This window comes from Protopterus annectens, chromosome 4.part0 (genome assembly GCF_019279795.1).
Source record: "Protopterus annectens isolate FY-2018-M chromosome 4.part0, PAN1.0, whole genome shotgun sequence".
NCBI classification, from domain to species: domain Eukaryota; kingdom Metazoa; phylum Chordata; order Ceratodontiformes; family Protopteridae; genus Protopterus; species Protopterus annectens.
This window is the reverse complement of record NC_056733.1, coordinates 1,384,597,349-1,384,616,516: the sequence shown is the minus strand read 5'-3', so window position 1 is coordinate 1,384,616,516 and position 19,168 is coordinate 1,384,597,349. Positions and strand designations below refer to the sequence as shown.

At 44.0% G+C, this 19,168-nt stretch overlaps 1 protein-coding gene across 2 annotated transcripts in view; it reads right to left on the bottom strand.

The window, feature by feature from the left end:
* The window catches only part of LOC122799866 (core histone macro-H2A.1), a 1,011,703-nt gene that overhangs the window by 523,727 nt on the left and 468,808 nt on the right, over positions 1-19,168 (bottom strand). The gene's annotated exons all lie outside the window — the stretch shown is intronic.

Genomic DNA, 19,168 nt, shown 5'->3' with positions numbered 1-19,168 from the left:
GCTGTACCTGTAAGAAATCTTAACAGTTTGCATAGATTTAGCTTTTTCCTCCATCTTTTTAAGAACTTCTTCTGCTTTTGAGCCAAACAAACATTCTTGGTTTAACGGAGCATCTAGTAATTTTGCTTTGACATGGTCTGGCAAGATTTGTTCCTTCAGCTAAGCATGCCTTCTCAGAACCGACCCAGTGACAGCAGCCCTGCAAGTTTCTTCTAAGGCATCAAAACCACACTGCAAAGTATGTTTACCAACTTGGTTTGCAGAATGCATCAACTCTTGTAAGTCTTTATTTTCTGCACAATCAGGAATCAACAACATTTTTTGTTTAATTATTTCCATAATATGCTGCTGGTACTTCAACATGTGAAACTGGCAATTTAAAGCCCTGATGGCAAGAGTTGCAAAGGTATATATCTTCTTACCCCCATCTGTCTAGAGCCCTAGAATCCCTGTCTGAAGGGGTAGAGTTTTGGGCTGTAGTAGCCTTAATACCTTTAGGTCCCTGGGAAATGGTCTCTGGATCCGCAGTGGGATTTTTAAAGAGAAATTTGTGAGAGTCAGGTACTCTGTAGTACCTGTCAGGCTTTCTAGGAGCTGGTGGTAAAGAATCAAGGGTAAGACTGGATTCCATGAAGACATCATCTACAATATCCAGGACAGGGGGTATAGCTAGAGACCTATGCTGAGGCAAGTCTAAACATTCCCTGAGTTTTGTTTTGGACTGTGGGTAGCCCTGGCATTCCCAGCAGAAATGCTCCCTTAGGGTATGCAAGGTTTCACCAAAAGAAAAGTCCTCGGGGGGGGGGGGGGGGCAGAGGGAATGGAATCCTCTGCATCTGAATCCTCATAGGTAGATAAGGGTATGTCCTGGTAATCACAGGGGCCAGATTCATCGGACTCATGTTCTGTAGAATCAGAAGGAAAATCAATTTTTTGTCTTTTAGAGGGGGTAGGCCGGCTTCCCCTAATTAAAGTAATAAGGTCTTCAGCCATTCTAAGCATTTGTTTCTGTGGCATGGGAGCTTGAGAATGCACTTTGGTTGTCAGTTTCCTAGGTGTAGTGCGACACTCTGGGCCTGAGAAATTCGGTAGTTTTAGTCATCAACGAAGTAGTCGGTTTAATAAGAAAATCGGAAGGTCTGAATACACCCTCAGAAGCTGGTGCCTGCACAGCAGCTCTGGACCCATCCAAGGTAGAGACATCCACAGGTTCTACAGTCAAAGAAGCATCTCGCGGCATACTGGACTCCGAATGAGTCTCAGTAGAGGCTTGCGAATCTGTAGAAGCGGGTATCAGGGGCTGTGAAAGCACCTCACTGAGTACCGGCGGACTGGCGACTAGCTTAATAGAAGCACTGTCGGCAGTTTTGGACCTATGTGGTCTGTCTCTGTCTTTATCCTTGTGTTTTTTCAGAAGATCGGTAGTCGGATGGCTTATCGATGCCATTTCGGAATACAGAGAACGAGAGTGAAAGAATTTAGGGACAAAAATAGCCCAAAGACGAATAGTTCGTCGTTGAACAAGGCACAAAACCGACAGCGAGGGACGTCATGGTCTGGGCCTAAACAGGTGACGCAGTAAGAATGAAAATCTCTGTGAGGTATTTGCTTTCCACAGGCAAAACAATTGTTAACTTTTTCTGACATTGGTTAGAGCAAGAAAAAAGGGTCCCCAACGGGGTAATTAGCTTTAAAAGACTTCAGGTTTGAAACTCGAAAAATGGAAATTTCAGGTAGCAGCAAACCGGCACTTGCAAACTGCTTCTGTTTCTGGCTCCCATGCGGCAAGAAAAGCTGACGTAATGGCGTCGGCTGCATGTTTTATACCTCTGATGACCTGACGTCATGGAAGAGGTGACAGCATCCAACGCAGAAATCCCAAGACTCTGATATTCGGGCTGACTGAGGGCTACCTGCAGGCGGCAGATAACTCAAGTGTGATGACTGCAGCAGTGAAACACGAAGAACATCTGGTAGTGACTGCCTCCCAGCCGAAAGCACAAATGTCTCCTGGATTGCCTGTCCATTTTTATGTGGTAGTACGCATCCCGGAGATCTATCGAGCACATCCAATCATCTTTCCCCAGAAAGGGGAGCATCAACTGCAGTGTTACCATCTGGAACTTTGATTTCTTGATGGACTTGTTTAGTCTGCTGTGATCCAAAATGGGCCTCCAGTCCCCTGTCTTTTTTGGAACTAAAAAGAACCTTGAGTAAGTTCTGGATCCAATTTGGTTTGGATGACTTTTTTTTCTAGCAAATGTTGAACTCCTAAAGTTGTGTAATCCCTTTGACTGGGTGGAACATCCAGGACTGATTTTGCCTTTAAGGGGGAAGAGGAAAAGGGTATGTAATAGCCTCTGGATATGATAATTTGTACCCATTTGTCTTTTGTTATTTCTAGCCAGGCATTTGGGTACACTGATATGCGACCTCCAACTGCTTCCAGAGATGAACAGATGGGCCTCCTTTCAGGAGTGCTGAAAGGGCTTACCAAGGAAGGAGTCCCTGTCACCCTGGTTCTGCGGACCCCCTCTGCCACGTGGTCAGTGTCTTCCATTGTTACTACCCCTCTGCCCCTGGGGAAAGAATCACCACATGCATCCGGAAAAGCTCTCTGGGATTTATGAAACCACATTTTTTCTCCCTTCTGACCATTGGGATAAGGTCTGGTAGGTAGGGAGAAATGGACTCCAAAGGCCAAGAGAGAGTCTTTCCTTCCTGTTCACGCCTGGTTAGAGTCTCTTTAACTTTTGGCCCAAACAAGGATGAGCCGTCAAAAGGGGCATTAATAAAGGAAGACTTAAAGGGTTCTGCAAAATCACATAAACGCATCCAGGAATGTCTCCTTAAGGAAATTCCTGTGCTCACTGTCCTACTCGTTCCATTGGCAGCATAAGAAATGAGCCTCATGGAAGAGTTCACCACAGAGTTTAAGGTGGAGAGCTAGAAGGGAACCTTATCTGAAACCCCCGCAGCTACAGAACCTTGGAGGGTATCTCCTAGCTCCTTCAGAAGATCCCTCTGAAGCCTAGTGAAATGGGTCAGGTAGTTCAGCGACCTAAGAGTAAAAGATGCTGAAGAAAACTTATGCTTTCCATATCTGTCCATCTTACGAGACTCCTTTTTCGGTGGATGAACAGATGAGGATGTCTCTGACAACTCCTTCTTGGTGGCTGCCACCACCACCATAGCATCTACCAGGACACCTTTACTAAGGAACTCCTTCTCCGAAGGTGCAGTGATGAACTTATTTGGCCTCCTAGGAGCAGGTTCCACTGAATCTGGAGAGCCCCATGCCTTCTGACTGACTACATTCATGAGCTGGTTGAACGGCAGAGACACCCAAGAGGTGGAAAGGCGAGACCCAAAAGCCTCCAGGTACACAGACTCATCCTCAGAAGAGTTGGTGGGCTTCCAGCCACCTCTCTGTTTAAGGATCTCTAGGATGTCTGCAAAGGAGACATCCTCAGAGGGTAACGTGGGGACCCTTCTGACTCATCGAGGTCTGTATCTGAAGTGATGGACTCTTCCGGGGAGTCTAAATGCTTCCTCTTGCATAATCTCTTCCAAGGAACCTCCTCAAAGGGATACTCCAGAGAGGTTTCGGAAGAGATAGCTTCGCCCAATGGGGCATCCTGAGGCTTTGGGTCTCCACGCCTGGGTGGATGCGATGGCACTGAGACAGACACTGGTGCTTTAGGGAGAAGAGTACTTGGACCTGAGACCAGAGCAATCTGAGGTGACAGCACTCTCCTCATCAGCTCAAAAGCCCCCCTGGCCCCGATCCAAAGGAGCCCTTGGCTTTGAGGAATCAGAAGACCCCCCCCGAACCAAGGCCGTGGACTCTGAGGCCAATGTAGGAGCCGAGCTCACCCGCGCCAAAGCCACGAGAGGTAGATTTGGATCGGACAGCTGTCCGACCCGACTCTCCTAACCAGAACCGACGGGAAAATGTCTGCTCATAGACTCCTCAAATTCTGATGAAATCGAGGAAGTCGGAGCAGTTGGGCCTGAAGATCACGGAGCAGTTCTCGGCACTGACGATTCCACTACAATCGGGTCCAAGCACTCTGGCTCCGAAGTCCCAGAATGGGTTGGAGAAGGAATTGATGAAAGGGAAATGGTCTTAATCAGCTCTGAGTCCCTCTGGGTCGGAGTCAACAGTGTCTTGGCCAGAGCTGGTGTCCGTAAAAGTCTCCTCACCACACGCTCCACATCATCGTCTGAGAGGCTTCTGGAGTATCGAGAGGAAAGGGTCAGAGACCTCACTGGCTGCAGCAAAAGAGATCTCAGAATTGTGGAGACTGGTTCTAAGACAGGGGACCGGCTATGAAACTGAAACTCTGTTGGCTCCGAAATCACAACAGGAGCCGAAGAGGGGGATTTCCCCAGCCTGAAAGCCTTCGGGTCCGAAGATGATTCCTTGGCAAGTTTTTTTGTTGGCTCTGAGTGTGAAGCAGGAGAAGATGTTCTCTTACCCTACTTCTCTGATCTAGAGGACGGGGATTTCTGACCCATTTTGGAGGTGCTCTGAGTCCCTTCTAAAGCCTCTGAAAACGGAATTTTTAAAAGACCTCTCACAATTAACTTACTCTTTCTTTCCATTACTACCCTGGAACTGAAGGCATAACAGAAAGAGCATGCTTCCTGTAGGTGAACAGTACCCAAACAATACACACAACTGGTATGTCCATCGGTAAATGGCATCTTTTGACTTCATTTTTGCAGTTTTTAGAACCAGAAGGTTTTGTTTCCTTAGGATCTTTCAACATCCTGTTAACACACAAAATCTAACTACAGTCAACTAGGAAAACAACACAATTTTTTTTTAACATTATAGCTTACTACACTACAGGGCAAGAAGAAGTAGCTCTCTAAATAAAACTGCTCCTAATTAACACAGGGAAGGAAGAAAGGAAGGGAAAAGGCCCTCTAAGTTAAACGGGCTGATGGGAGACCTCTAACTTAAATGAGTCTGGAAACTGGGATAGGGAAAGAATGAGACAGGTCTAGAGGTAAAATGACGGCCATCAAAAAAGCACAAACAATGGTAGAGCAAATACCCTAAACAGCGAAATACTACTTTCTAACAGTCTAAACAGCTAACCACAACAAAAAGGGAACAATTTTAATTTTTAGTAACTAATAAAGAAGAAAAGTTTCCACTTAGCCAGAGCCTGCTTGGAAGCACCGTATCTTGTTTAGTGCAAACGAGATCTGAGTAATCTTCTCTGAGCATGATGGGATAGGGTGCAGCCACGAGCCGGTGGAAGTCCTCGAGCTTTTGTATAAGCCGAGTCGGAACCGATTATTGGTTCCAAACCCAACCAGCAAGGAATGAAGGCAAGATAGGACAACATAACATAAGAAATTTAAGAATCTTTCTCCTAAAATGAAGGAAAAGGGAAAAATAATAATGTCCATTTTCTTTCAGTGAATGTTAATTGCCATTGAAAGAAAACTAGCAATATTACAATGATGTATAAAGTGTGATGCTATTATCTGTTTTAGATACAAGATTTACTCTTGAAAAAAAGAAAAATTGCAACTGAAAACTTTATGTGACTGTTTGCAAATTCCCTGTAGGCAAAGAGAAGCAAACACTGCCATGCTCACAGCTTTAATAGCCAAATGCATGGCGGCAGAAGAAGTAATGAGTGTTGTGCTCAGTGTACAGTACATACTTATATAACTACAACACGTAGAAGTGTGCTACAGCATGGAGGAAATCCTGCAGTCTACTGTAATCACATTTATGCTCCAGTATGCATTTTAGGTAATGTTCCCTAGACACTGTGAAGGGGGTAGTGGGCCACACACTCCAATTATAAAGGCACTGCCCATTGTGCACTGCATTTTTACTGCCCTGACATGCCCTCCGGCCAGCCTGCTGCTGATGCCTGCCATATTGCCTGGTGTCTCATGTTCCCTTGGGGACCATGGACATTGTTTTCCCCCCTGTGCATTTGGTTATTAAAGCTGTGGGCATGGCAGTGTATGCTTCTCTTTGCCCACAGGGAATTTGCAAACAGCCATATTTCTCTGCAGCTGAATGTCACTTCGGCCATGTGTCCCCAGTCAGATGTGGAGGTAGCCCACTGCTTAGATCTCTGCATTCCCTGGGGCTGCTGTCTGGGGGGGGGGTCTGTTTCCACAGGGCTTAGGCTGGGTTGGTTTACTCGGAGCAGGAAAGGACCAGTGCTTGGAGGGACAATGCCTGCAGAACCTAGGGGGCTGAACTTGTAAGAAATCCTTAACTGTATGAATAGATTTTGCTTTTTCTTCCATCTTTTTTAAGATTTCTTCTGCCTTGGTGCCAAATAAGTTGTCTTTGTGCAAGGGGGCATCCAACAATTTAGATTTGACATGGTCTGGCAGGGGTTGTTCCTTAAGCCATACATGTCTTCTAAAGACAGATCCAGTGACCGCTGCCCTGCAAGAAATTTCTAGGGCGTCAAAACCACAGTGCAAAATGTGTTTAGTTACTTGGCTTGCAGAATGCATTACGTCTTGTAAATTTTTGGCTTCTGCCCAAGAAGGAAAGGAAGACATTTTTTGTTTAAGGAGTTCCAAGTTATGTTGCCGAAATTTCAGCATATGGACCGGAGAATTTAGTGCCCTGATAGCAAGAGTAGCTGAGGTATATACTTTTTTACCCCATCTCTCCAAAGCTCGGAAATCCCTGTCTGGTGGGGGGGGGGGATTCTTAGCAGAGGTTGCTTTAACCCCTTTTGGCCCTTGAGAAATGACTTCAGGGTCAGCTGTTGGAGTTTTAAAAAGGTATTTGTGTGAGTCAGACAGTACTTGTCTGGTTTTCTTGCAGCAGAAGGTAGGGCGTCAGGAGTCAAGCTGGATTCAAGGAAAACATCATCCACAACATCCAGGACTGGGGGGATGGCCAAGGGTCTGTGCCTGAGTCTCTTTTTAGACTGGTGTAGTCCTGACTCTCCCATTGAAAATGCTCCCTTAAGGTATGCAGGGTTTCCTCAAAGGAAAAATCCTCTGGGGGAAAGGCTGAAGGAATGGAGTCCTCTGCATCAGAATCCTCATAAGTGGAGAGGGGTTGCATGTCTTCATAGTCAGATCAGATTCATCTGACTCTTTTTCAGTCAAAACTACAGGGGACAGATCTCTATTCCTTTTTGAGGGTGTAGCTTGGCTTGCCCTGATCAGCATAAGGTCTTCCGCCATTTTAAGTCTTTGAATCTGAGGCAAGGTGGAAGGTGCCTGAGCCTGGTTTGTTGGCTTTTTGGGTGTGGTTCGAACTCTGGGCCTAAGAAACTCAGTCATTTTTTAAAGAATGGTAGTCGCGAAAGAAGACATCGGTTTGAGTTGAGATTCGGTAGTGCAAAGGACTTCCTCGGAAGCCGGTGCCTGCCCAGTGGCTCCGGACCCATCCAAGGTAGAGACGCCCACAGGATCTGTTAGAAAAATATGTATTAATGTGTGTATTAGCAATATGCTTAGTGCATTTAGAGCTTAGGGTTAACACATTTATTCTATTTCATACTGCATAAATCTGTACAAACTGCAGTTGCTTTCTGACCTTGTACTGTTAGCTAAAATCTTGCTTTTGCCTTGGAAATTTACTGAGAAGCAGGTGATTTCTGCTTGTGTTAGGAAAATAATGAATAGAACAATACTAATTGTATGAAACTTAGACAAGAAGTTCCGCTGTGCCATGAGAAAATACACAGCTGTAGAAGTTACATATAATTAGTACAAAGCCTGCTTGAAAATATGAACTGCAATCAGCATTTGCTTGTATCTGTATTAGAAAAGTACCTTGAAAAGTAACACTGTACAATAGACGCTTGTAAATGGATTAATGGTCACCAAGGCCAGGTTGTTTTTCTGAAAAGTTTCTCACAAATCTAGTCATGTCAGCAGAAAATCTGAAGTAACATCTGTTGTAGAACAATGCTAAAAGTTGTGCTTGATTACGTCAGCTTAGAAGGCCATGTCTTGTAAAATAGTATAAAAATGAACATACTTCCTGTTAGTAGTTAGACAAATCCTTGTATTTACATGTTTTTGTCTCCTTGCTGCAAGTAAATTAAAGTGCCTTAACTGAACCTTACGTGTATTGGTCTTTGAAGTTTTTTCCTTTGACAGGATCCTTTGTCGAAGAAGTGTTTTGCAGCATACCAGACTCCAAAAGGGTCTCGCTAGTGGCCTGCGAATCAACTGAAGTGGGCATCAGGGGCTGCAAAAGCACCTCACTGAGTACCGGAGGTCTGACGACTAGCTTAACAAAAGCATTGTCGGAAGGTTTGGATCTGTGTGGTCTGTCTCTGTCTTTATCTTTACATTTTTTTTGGAAGAACTGCTGTCGGACAGATTACCAAAGCCATATCGGAACTCGAAGACTGTAAATGAAAATATCTGGCTACAAAAAGGGCCCAAGGATGGACAGTTCTGGCGTTAAAGCACAGAAGCGACGTCGTGGTTTGGGCCTAAACAAGTGACGCAGTAAGAGTGGAAGTCTCTGTGTGGTATTTGCTTTCCACAGGCGAGACAATTGTTAACTTTTTCTGACATTGGTTAGTGCAAGGAAAAAAAAGGATCCTCAACAGGGTACTTAACTTTAGAAGACTTCAACTTCACTTTGGAGACGAAAACTCAGGTAGCGGCCGACCGGCACTCGTGTGAACTGCTTCTGCTTCGGGCTCCATGGCAAGAAAGACTGATGTAATGGTGTCAGCTGCCTTACTTTATACTACTGATGACCTGACGTCAGTCCTCAAGTGACAGTAACAGACGCAGAAATACTAAGTCTCTGGTATTCGGGCCGGCCGAGGGCTACCCTGGCAGGGATAACCCCAAATGTGATGATTGCAACAGTGAAATACAAAGAAAGTAGTACAGTTGTGTACACTTACCATAAATGTAGATGTTCGAGTGTATTCACTGTTGCAGTCATCAAACTTTGGTTATCTGCCTGCAGGTAGCCTGTTAAGATTTCTACGTCGGATGCTGTCGCCTCTTCCATGACGTCAGGTCGTCAGGGGTATAAATCAGGCAGCCAATGCCATTTCATCAGTTTTTCTTGCCCCAAATGTCAGGAGCCCCCAAATAGGAAGCCAATATATTGTGAGGAACACCACCTGTAAAAAGTAAATACCACTGCCATTAAAAATGGCCACAGAGAGGAGAGGTAGAAAAGATAGAGAAAACCAGGGGGCTGGTGGGATGGAAACTAGGACTGCAACAGTGAATACATTCGAACATCTACATTTATAGTAAGTGTACACAACTGTACTATGTTGTTCGTCTTTCACTGTTGCAGTCATCACACCTGGGTTGATTCCCAAAGCTGAGGAAGGGTGGAGGCAGTTAAGAAGTGTTAGGGCTGGCTAGCAGGCCTTGTAAGACTGATGTAGCAAATCCAGCTTTGGATGCAGAAAAGATAGGTAAGTGGTAATGCTTGGTGAAGATGTGTACAGAACTCCAGGTTGCAGCTTCCAGAATGTCCCTGGTAGGGACTCCCCTGAGAAATGCTGTAGAGGTGGAAGTAGCCCTAGTGGAATGTGGTCTGATCCCTTGTGGGGTAGGTTTTCCATGGTGCTTGTAGCAGAAATGGATGCAGTGTGCTATCCATTTGGAAATGGTTTGCTTTGAAATGGTGTTGCCCTCTGACCCTGAAGCAAAGCTGACTAGCAGCTGGTCAGATTTTCTGAAAGATTTAGTCCTGTCCAGGTAGAACCTGAGCTGTCTGTGCACGTCCAAGGAGTGCAAGATGCTTTCCCCTTTATTCTGAAGATTAGGGAAAAAGGTTGGCAAATGGATGGACTGGTTTAGAGCAACACTGGACACCACCTTAGGGATAAAGGACGGGTTATTACTGAGGGTAACCCTCTCAGCATGGACAATAATGAAGGGTTCCACAGCCATTAGTGCCTGTAACTCAGACACTCTTCTTGCTGAAGTTATGGCTAAAAGCAAGGCTGTTTTCCAAGAGAGGATTTTTAACTCTGCTGAAGCAGCAGGTTCAAAAAGGGGAAGCGTGAGCTTTTCCAGTACAAAGTTAAGGTCTCAGGCAGGGGTGGGTGCTCTCCTAGGGGGGCCTTACGTTGTTAGCCCCTCTCAGGAACTGTTTGATGACAGGGTTAGAAAATAGAGGTGACTCAGTATTATAATGAGCTGAGATGGCAGAGGCATGAATCTTAATGGAGGAGAAGGATAGGCCTCTGTGGAGTAGCTCTGCTAGGTAATCCAGGATTTGAGGTAAGGAGGGCACTGCTGTGTCCTTTCCTTGAGACTGATTCCAAGAACAATATATTTTCCACTATTCGGCATAGGATTTCCTAGTACTAGGCCTTCTGGCTTCAAGAATGACGTCCAGCACCTGTTTGCTGAGGGTTGCTGGTGGTGTATTCAGGGGATAAGCCAGGCTGCAAGGTTTAGGGTTTGCAACTGTGGATGCAAAATCTGTCCCTCCTACTGCTACAGCAGGGTAGGGGTCTGATGAAGGTGCCAGGGTGGCACTGTTGTCAGACTGCGTAAGAGTGGGCACCAGTGCTGGCGTGACCAGTCTGGGGCAATAAGAATTGCCCTTGGCCTGTCCTGTTTGATCTTGAGTAGTACTTTTGTGAGGGGGGGCAGAGGGGGAAAGGCATAGATTGAGAGGTTTTCCCATTGGAAGGATAGGGCATCCACCTTCCAGGCCCTGCTGTGAGGGTTCCTGGTGGAAAACTTGCTCAACTGGTGGTTTTCAGGGGAGGCAAAGAGGTCCACCTTTGGTGTCCCCCACCTCTGGATTAGAAGGTTGAAGGTGCTGGGCTCCAATTTCCACTCGTGTGGGTCTAGGAAATTTCTGCTTAAGTCATCTGCCAGTGAATTTTGTCTGCCTGGCAGAAATTGAGCTTGTAGATGAACTTGGTTGTTCAAGGCTGTGTTCCACAGGGCCATAGCTAACCTTCAGAGTGGGTAAGAATGGGTTTCCCCCCTGCTTGTTTATGTACTACATAACTGTGGTGTTGTCTGTTTTTATCAGCAGCTGTCCTGGAAGGATTAGGTATTTGAAGGTTGTCAGCGCATTCTGTTCAGCTAGCATCTATTTTTGATTGATGTGCAGGAGAATTTGGCCTGGGCTCCACTTGCCCTGAATGCATTTGCCTGCCATGTGAGCCCCCCAAGCCTAGTCTGATGCGTCTGTTGTCAGGGTTTAGGTGGCAAAGGGTTGAGTGAAAGGCAGTCCCTTGTGGTTGCATGCTTCTGCCCACCAAAGGAACTCTGCCCTTAGATAAGATATGATTGGAATGACCCTGAGAATGTTGGCACCAAAGACATTTTAAGTACCACTGAAGTTTCCTCATATGCAATCTTGCATATGGAATTAGCAGAATACATGAGGCCATGGACCCTAGGGCTTGCAGTATTTTCCTTGCAAATAGCTGGGTTTTGGTGGCCATTTGTTTGAAGTAGTTGGTCAAACAGACCTGTTTTTCTGGAGTGAGAAATGCTATCTGGGAAGTTGTGTTCAAGCTTGCTCCCAGGAATACAATTTTTTGACTCAGCACCAGTTGTGACTTGTTTTTGTTGATGGTGTACCCCAATGAAGAGAAGAGGCTTTTTACAAATGCCAGGTGCTGAAGTAGCAATTCCTGACTGTCTGCCTGAATCAGGCAATCATCCAAGTATGGGGAAATTTGGATATTTCTCTGCCTGCAGTATACAATGGCTGAAGCCATGCACTTTGTGAATACTCTGGGCACAGTAGATAAGCCAAAGGGAAGTGCAGAGAACTGATACTGCACAGAGCCTGCCCTGAAGCGTAGATATTTCCTGCAAGACTCCCTTATGGGGATGTGCAGATAAGCTTCTTTTAAGTCTAGGGTGACTAACCAGGCATTCTTGGCTAGCATAGGGATAAGCTGTTGCAGGGTAAGCATTTTGAATTTTGGGACCACCAGAAAGGTGTTGAGAATTGATAGATCCAAGATTGGGCACCAAGAGACCTCGTTTCTGGGCACCAGGAAAAGTCTGGAGTAGAAACCCTGCCCCCTTTGTTCTACTGGAACAGGTTGAATAGCTCTGATATTGAGCAGGGAACGTACTTGTTTTTGAGCCTCTGCCCACTAGTTTGGAGGAAGGTCTGGAAACCCACTTTGAGTTGGCAGTGAATGGAAGTAGAATCTGTACCCCTGGGATACAATGTTTAGGACCCATCGGTCCTGAGTAATGGACATCCAGTTTTTTGCATGAAGGGCACGTTTTCCTCCTAGGGGCACAAGTAATTGGGCAGGGCTGGGAAGGATAATTGAAAAGTCATTGTGAACTCTTTCCATAAGGGCCTGGCTTACCACTCCCTGTTTCTGAGGTGGGAGCACTCCATTGTTTAGATCTCTAGATACCCTGAGACTGTAGTCTGGGTGGCCTGTTTCCCCCCTAGGTTTGGACTGAGAAGGCCTGGAAGAGGCTGGAAAGGACCAATTTTTTAGAAGGCCAATGCCTACTGAATCTAGGTGGCTGCACTTGTAAGAATTCTTTAACAGTTTGCATAGATTTAGCTTTTTATTCCATCTTTTTAAGAACCTCTTCTGCTTTGGTGACAAACAAACAGTCCTTATTTAAAGGAGCATCTAGTAATTTTGATTTGGCATGATCTGGCAATGTTTGTTCCTTCAACCAAGCATGCCTTCTCAGTACAGACCCAGTGATTGCAGCCCTGCAAGATGCTTCTAGGGCATCAAAGCCACACGGCAAAGTATGCTTACTAACTTGGTTTTCAGAATGCAAACCTGGAATCCTAAATGTCTCAAGTGAGCTACTTAGGTTCATAGGTTCATAGGTGTGTACTAGGCTAATGGCCCTGGAGCCTTTACAAGCCTAGTCAACAGAAGTGCCCTGGCATCATGCCATACATTTGGTGAACACTGTGGGGGCTGTAGTGAGGCCAAAGGGCAGAGCTCGAAACTGGTAGTGACTGGTTTCCGGCCGAAAGTGCAAGTGTCTCCTGTATCTCCTGTCCTTTTTTATGTGGTAGTACGCGTCCTGGAGATCTACAGAGCACATCCAATCACCTTTTCCCAGGAATGGGAGTATCGAATGCATTGTCAACATCTGGAACTTGCTCTTCTTTACCGATTTGTTTGGAATGCTGAGATCCAGAATGGGTCTCCAGTTCCCTGTTTTCTTTGGAACTAAAAGGAATCTTGAGCAAGTTCCAAACCCTATTTGGTCTGCGGAGACTTCTTGGATAACTCATTTGCCTAACAACTTTTGAATCAACAGAGTTGCCTGTTCCTTCTGACTGGATGGAACGTCCGGAAGTTTTTTTTATTTTTGGAACGGGAAGGGAAAACGGGATGACATGACCTCTGGATATGATGCTTTGTACCCACCTGTCTTTTGTTAGTTGTCGCCAGGCTTCTGGGCACAAAGATAAGCAACCCCCAACTGCCTCCAGAGCTGGACAATTGGGCCTCCTTTCAGGAGCCCTAAAATGGCCAACCAAAGATGGATTCTCTGTTGCCCTGATTTTCCAGACCCCCTCTGCCATTAGGTTGTCATCTTCCATTATTATTTCCCCCTCCGTCCCTGGGGGAACTTTCACCACGTGTCATGAAAAGATCTCTATGATTTTTGGAACCACATCTTACCATTACCTTTCTGACCTTTGGGATAAGGTCTAGTAGGCATGGAAAAATGCACTCATATGGCAGACAGAGTCTTTCCTTCCTGTTCACACCTGTACAGTGTGTCCTTTACTTTAGGACCAAACAAAGATGAGCCATCAAATGGGGAGCTAACAAAGGAAGACTTAAGGCATTCCACAAAGTCACAAAAGCACATCCAAGAATGTCCCCTTAGGGAAATTCCAGAACCCACTGCTCTACTCGCTCCATCAGCTGCATAGGAGATGAGTCTTATGGATCCGTTAACAACTGAGTTTCAGGTAGCGAGCTGAGGAGCTACTTTGTCAGCAACTTCTTCAACTACTGAACCTTGGAGGATATCTCCTAGCTCTTTCAGGAGATCCTTCTGCAGTCTCGTAAAATGCGTGAGATAGTTCAGCGATCTGAGAGAAAAGGCCGATGAAGAAAAAATGCGCTTTCTGTACTTGTGCATAGTTCTGGATTCCTTGTTCGAGAAATGAACAAAAGAAGATGTGTCCGAGAGTTCCTTCTTAGTGGCTGCCACCATGACCATGTAATCAACTGGGACTCCCTTTGCCAAAATAAATTTGCCGGTGGGACGTAATAAATTTATTTGTCCTTCTAGGAATAGGCTCCATGGAATCTGGGGACTCCCATGCCTTTCAAGAAACCACCTCAAGGAGCTCATTGAATGGAGGAGTCACCCAAGAGGTGTAAGGGTGAGACCAAAAGGCCTTCAGGTATACAGACTCTTCCAACGAAGGGTTAGTGGACTTCCGGCCACCTCTCTGCTTTAATATTTCCAGAATGTCTCCAAAGGAGACATCATCAGGAGATGACCGTGGGGACCTTTCTGCCTCATCGAGGTCTGTATCAGGGAGTCTAAGTGCTTCCTCTTGCATGGTTTCTTCCAAGGGACCTCCTCAGAAGGGTATTCTGGAGAGGTTTCAGAAGAGTGGGGAGGGGTACCCTGTGGAGCATCCTGAGGCCTAAGGTCTCTGTGTCCCTGTGGGTGTAGGGGTTAAGAGGCAGGCACCAATACTGTAGAGGGAGGAACATCCATAGTGGACTATGGACCCGTCTGTGGAGACAGCACCCTTCTCATGACCTCAAAGGCCCCCCCCCCGATCCGAAGGGATCCCCGGACCTGAAGAACCCGAAGGACCCTCCCGAACCAACAACGATGGACCCAAGGCTGAGGTAGAAGCCAAACTCACTCGAGCTGAGGCCCAGAGAGGTAAAGTCGGATCCGACAGAAGTTCGATCCGACTCAGCTTCTCGGACCAGAATGGAGAGTGTTGGCTTCTAGACCACTCTAACTCCAATGGAGCTGAGGAAGTCTGAGCCGTGGTCGGATCTGTGGAACCTGTGGCGGGTCTCGGATCCCACACTTCCACTAGTACCAACTCAGGACCTTCCAACTCCAAAGCTAGTGGCTGGATCGGAGGAGGACTTGAAGCAGAGGGAGTGGATGTCGTCGGATCTGAAGCCCTGGAGGTTGGATCCAACAATAATTTGGCCAGAACTGGTGTCTATAACAGCCTCTGTATCACCCAATTCACATCATCACCTGAAAGACTCCTGGAAGATTGGGTTGAGGGAGTGGGAGATTTAGCCTTCTGGAATATAGGTGATCTCCAAAGCTGGGGACCGGCTCCTGAGCTCAAACTCCAATGGCACAGAACAAGAAGGTGTCAGAGCCGATGGAGCCCTGTCTGATCTAACAGACTTCGGATCTGTGGAGGACAGATGAGGAACCTTGTATGCTGAATCCAAAAAAGAAGAGGAGGAAGGTCTTTTGCCAGATTTTGAAAATTTGTCTGACTTGTCAGACTTTGCAGAATGGGGCTTATCTGACCTAGAAGAACCTGGACTTTCTTCAAGTGTCTCAAGAAAGGGGTTTTATGTAGGCTTTTTAAGATTAGTTTATTTTTCCTCTCTGGGAGGGCTCTATGATTAAAAGAGTGGCAAAAAGAGCACGACTCCTGGAGATGGACCACCCCGAGACAATAAACACAAAGGGTGTGTTTACCGCTGAGGGTCATCTTTTTGCTGCATCTCTCACACTTCTTAAATCCCATAGGTTTGGAATCCTTACCAGACATCTTAAGTTAAATCAAAAACAACAGTAACAAGAAAAAGGGAGTTCATGACCCTCTTACTAACGGGTCCTAAGGAAAAGGGATACAGACTTTTTTTGGCTCGATCCTCTAAGTTAAATGGATCAAGCTACTAAGAACTATTCAACACAGAAAAACAAGAAACTTTAACAACACCGACCAAGCTAACATTTTTTTTTTTTGGCTCAACCCTCTAACTAAAACAGGTCAACCTAATAAGAACACCATAACACAGAGAAAAATGACAAGCTCTACAAAAAATAACCAAGGACACAGCCCTTTAACTTAAATGGGCTGTGCTACAATTCCCTAATTTAAATGAACTGTACCAATCACACACCAGCTACACTTAATAACAAGCCAGGAAAGGGAATAAACAAAAAACACAAGGTCTAGCGAAAAACCAATGGCCAAATATCAAAAAACAGTCCAAAGACGAAAACCAATATCACAAGTAGCAGTAAAAACCTACAAACCTATACTAATCCAAGGATTAGTGACTAAAAAATTATCAAAAAGATCAAGAAAAGAGTTGTACTTAGCCAGAGCTAGCAGACGAATGCTTGATCTGTTTAGCGGCAAATGAGATCTGGGGATGGTTCCAGTGCATGCTGTGACGGGGAGTTACCCACGAGCTGGCAGAGGACCTCAAGCTTGAAAATAAAGGCTGAGATGGATCTGAGAATCAGATCCAAACACAATCAAGTAACAAGGAAGGCAAGATAGAATAACATCACATCAACATTTTGTTACATTAACTATATCAAAAAAAAAAAAAAAAAATATATATATATATATATATATATATATATATATATATATATATATATGGGTCTACCTCGACCCAATGAAATTACGTTTCAGCGAAATGTAATTAGGTGAGCTCTATTTTGTGAAAGTGCATTTTTTGCTGCAATGCACTTTCGCGAAAAGGCACCTAAGCAAACAGCAACGTGGGCTGTTGCTTAGATTGCGGCACAGTGGGGATAAGGGAATATTCCCTTATCCCCACTGTAGTGCAATCTTGGAGTGACAATATAAAACTAGCGGGGCCGTGAGGGGTGCAGACCCCCACATGGGGCATGCAGGGGGGCTTGCCCTCCTGCATAAATATGGTTAGTGTTGTGTTTTTTATTTTGTTTGTTTTTATTTTTTTTTTTTTTTGTTTTTCGCAAAAGTGCATTTTGGCAAAAGTGCACTTTTGCGAAAAACAGCTCGCCTTTTTACGTTTTGTTGACATGTAATTTTGATGGATCAAAGTAGACATATATATATATATATATATATATATATATATTATATATATAACTATAGTACGTACATTGCATGCATTCATATGCATAATGAAGTATTTGTACATATATAAACTATGCCTGCATATATGTATTTATATATATATATATATATATATATATATATATATATAGATATATAGATATACATGTGTGTGTGTGTGTCTGTGTGTGTATACATATATATATATATATATATATATATATATATATATATATATATATACATATATTTGTACACGGAAGCATAACTTTCCATCAAAAAGGAAAGTAGTCGATCCTACAATGATCTACTATCCGTTGAAAAAAAAAAATTTTTTTTTGGGGGGGGGGGCTTCATCCACCCTCTGCTAATGATATATACCACCTTCGAAACCACACTACAGTGGGGATAGGGCATATTCCCCGATCCTCACTGTACCACAATCTCATGGTTAAAAAGTTGGTACTTCTTTGATGACATAATTTTCCATCAACTGTGCTGGCTTTTTCACTCTCGATGAAAAAGCCAGTTTAACGCAAGTTTCTGCACCCACACACACACACACACACACATACACACACACATATATATATATATATATATATATATATATATATATATATATATATGTGTGTGTGTGTGTGTGTGTGTGTGTATATGTATGTATATACTGTATATATAGGATTAGTATCATAAAAGCGACATTCACAAGCGCGAAAGGTGATGTTGCCGACACATATCCTCGACTCGTGCATATTGAATAGGTCCAGTGGTCGAAGCGACAATATCGACAACATTTTGTCGATATTAATATCAAAAGCTGCCATTGCCAACCATGCTTCGTGTCTCTGCCTTGTTTACGATCTTATGAACTGACATACAACTGTACGTCAATATTCTGAGTCCCACTCCTACCATGTTTGAGGAGGTGCCTGTTGTTCAACTGACTTTCTGCCTTTTGATTGTAAACCGTATATATATATATATATATATATATACACACACACACACACACACACACACACACACACACTTGACATTTGATATCTATATCTACAGCTGTATCACCATATATGCAGCTACAGCTATAGATACAAATACATGCATATACACACATATGCACATGCACACATCCCCTCCTTTTGATCAAAGTGAATAATACACAAACTGGAAATGCAGCATACATTTTCACTGATTGCCATTTTAATCAGTGAACTGAAAGGTTTTAAAACAGATGAGATTACAGAATATTGGGGTTATGGAGTTGTCCCTTTCCCCAGCACTGTGCAGTATTTGGACGTTAGTAGCAGAGGTGGGTGTAGGGGTCTTAAAAATAAATTTGATTTTACTTTTGAACTGCATTTGAGCTGTTTGATTAATTTGTTTTTGGATAACTTATGACTGATGAGCTCATCTTGACAATAGTTTTGTCATTCACTTGAGAACAACCATATCTATATACACACATATACACATATACACTTACACACATACACACATATACATATGTATATTTATACGTATATGGGTGTACAACCTGAAATATGGTTAAGCTTACTGCAGAGAAGTATATGCAATGTGGTACACATTCCTTCTAGAAGAAATCTGAATAGACTATTAAGGAAGCTACAAGCTAAGCTGTTGTGTCTTTCTTATTTACACAACATTCTGACAGGGATATTACACACTCAAAGCGGACTGCACGTTAACCACTGTTAATATAATTACTCTCAGCACACAGAACAACAATGAAATGAGTAAATCTTGTTGGTGTTAACTTGACAAAATCATATGAAACTCTACGTCTTGTCCAAAGTCATCACTTGAAATTATCACTGCTACAGCATGTCATAATACTTTTAAAAATGTCATGGTAGATAAAGGGAACTTCTATGAATTTGCATGTCAGCAGCAGCTAAATAGACTATTACAATACCCAACAATGTGCTATACTATAACTTTGTTATAAAATGAAATTATAAATTTCATTGAGCTTATACATCTTTCTATTGGAATATAAAATTTTTAAGTGCACAGCAACTTTGTTTCAGTAAGCATAAACCTTGAAGAATGGTTTCTGAGATCTAATTTATATTTATATAAACTTTTTTCTTCCAGAAAAAATGGAGAAACTAATTTTACAGCCTCTGAATACTTTCTCAGTCATGA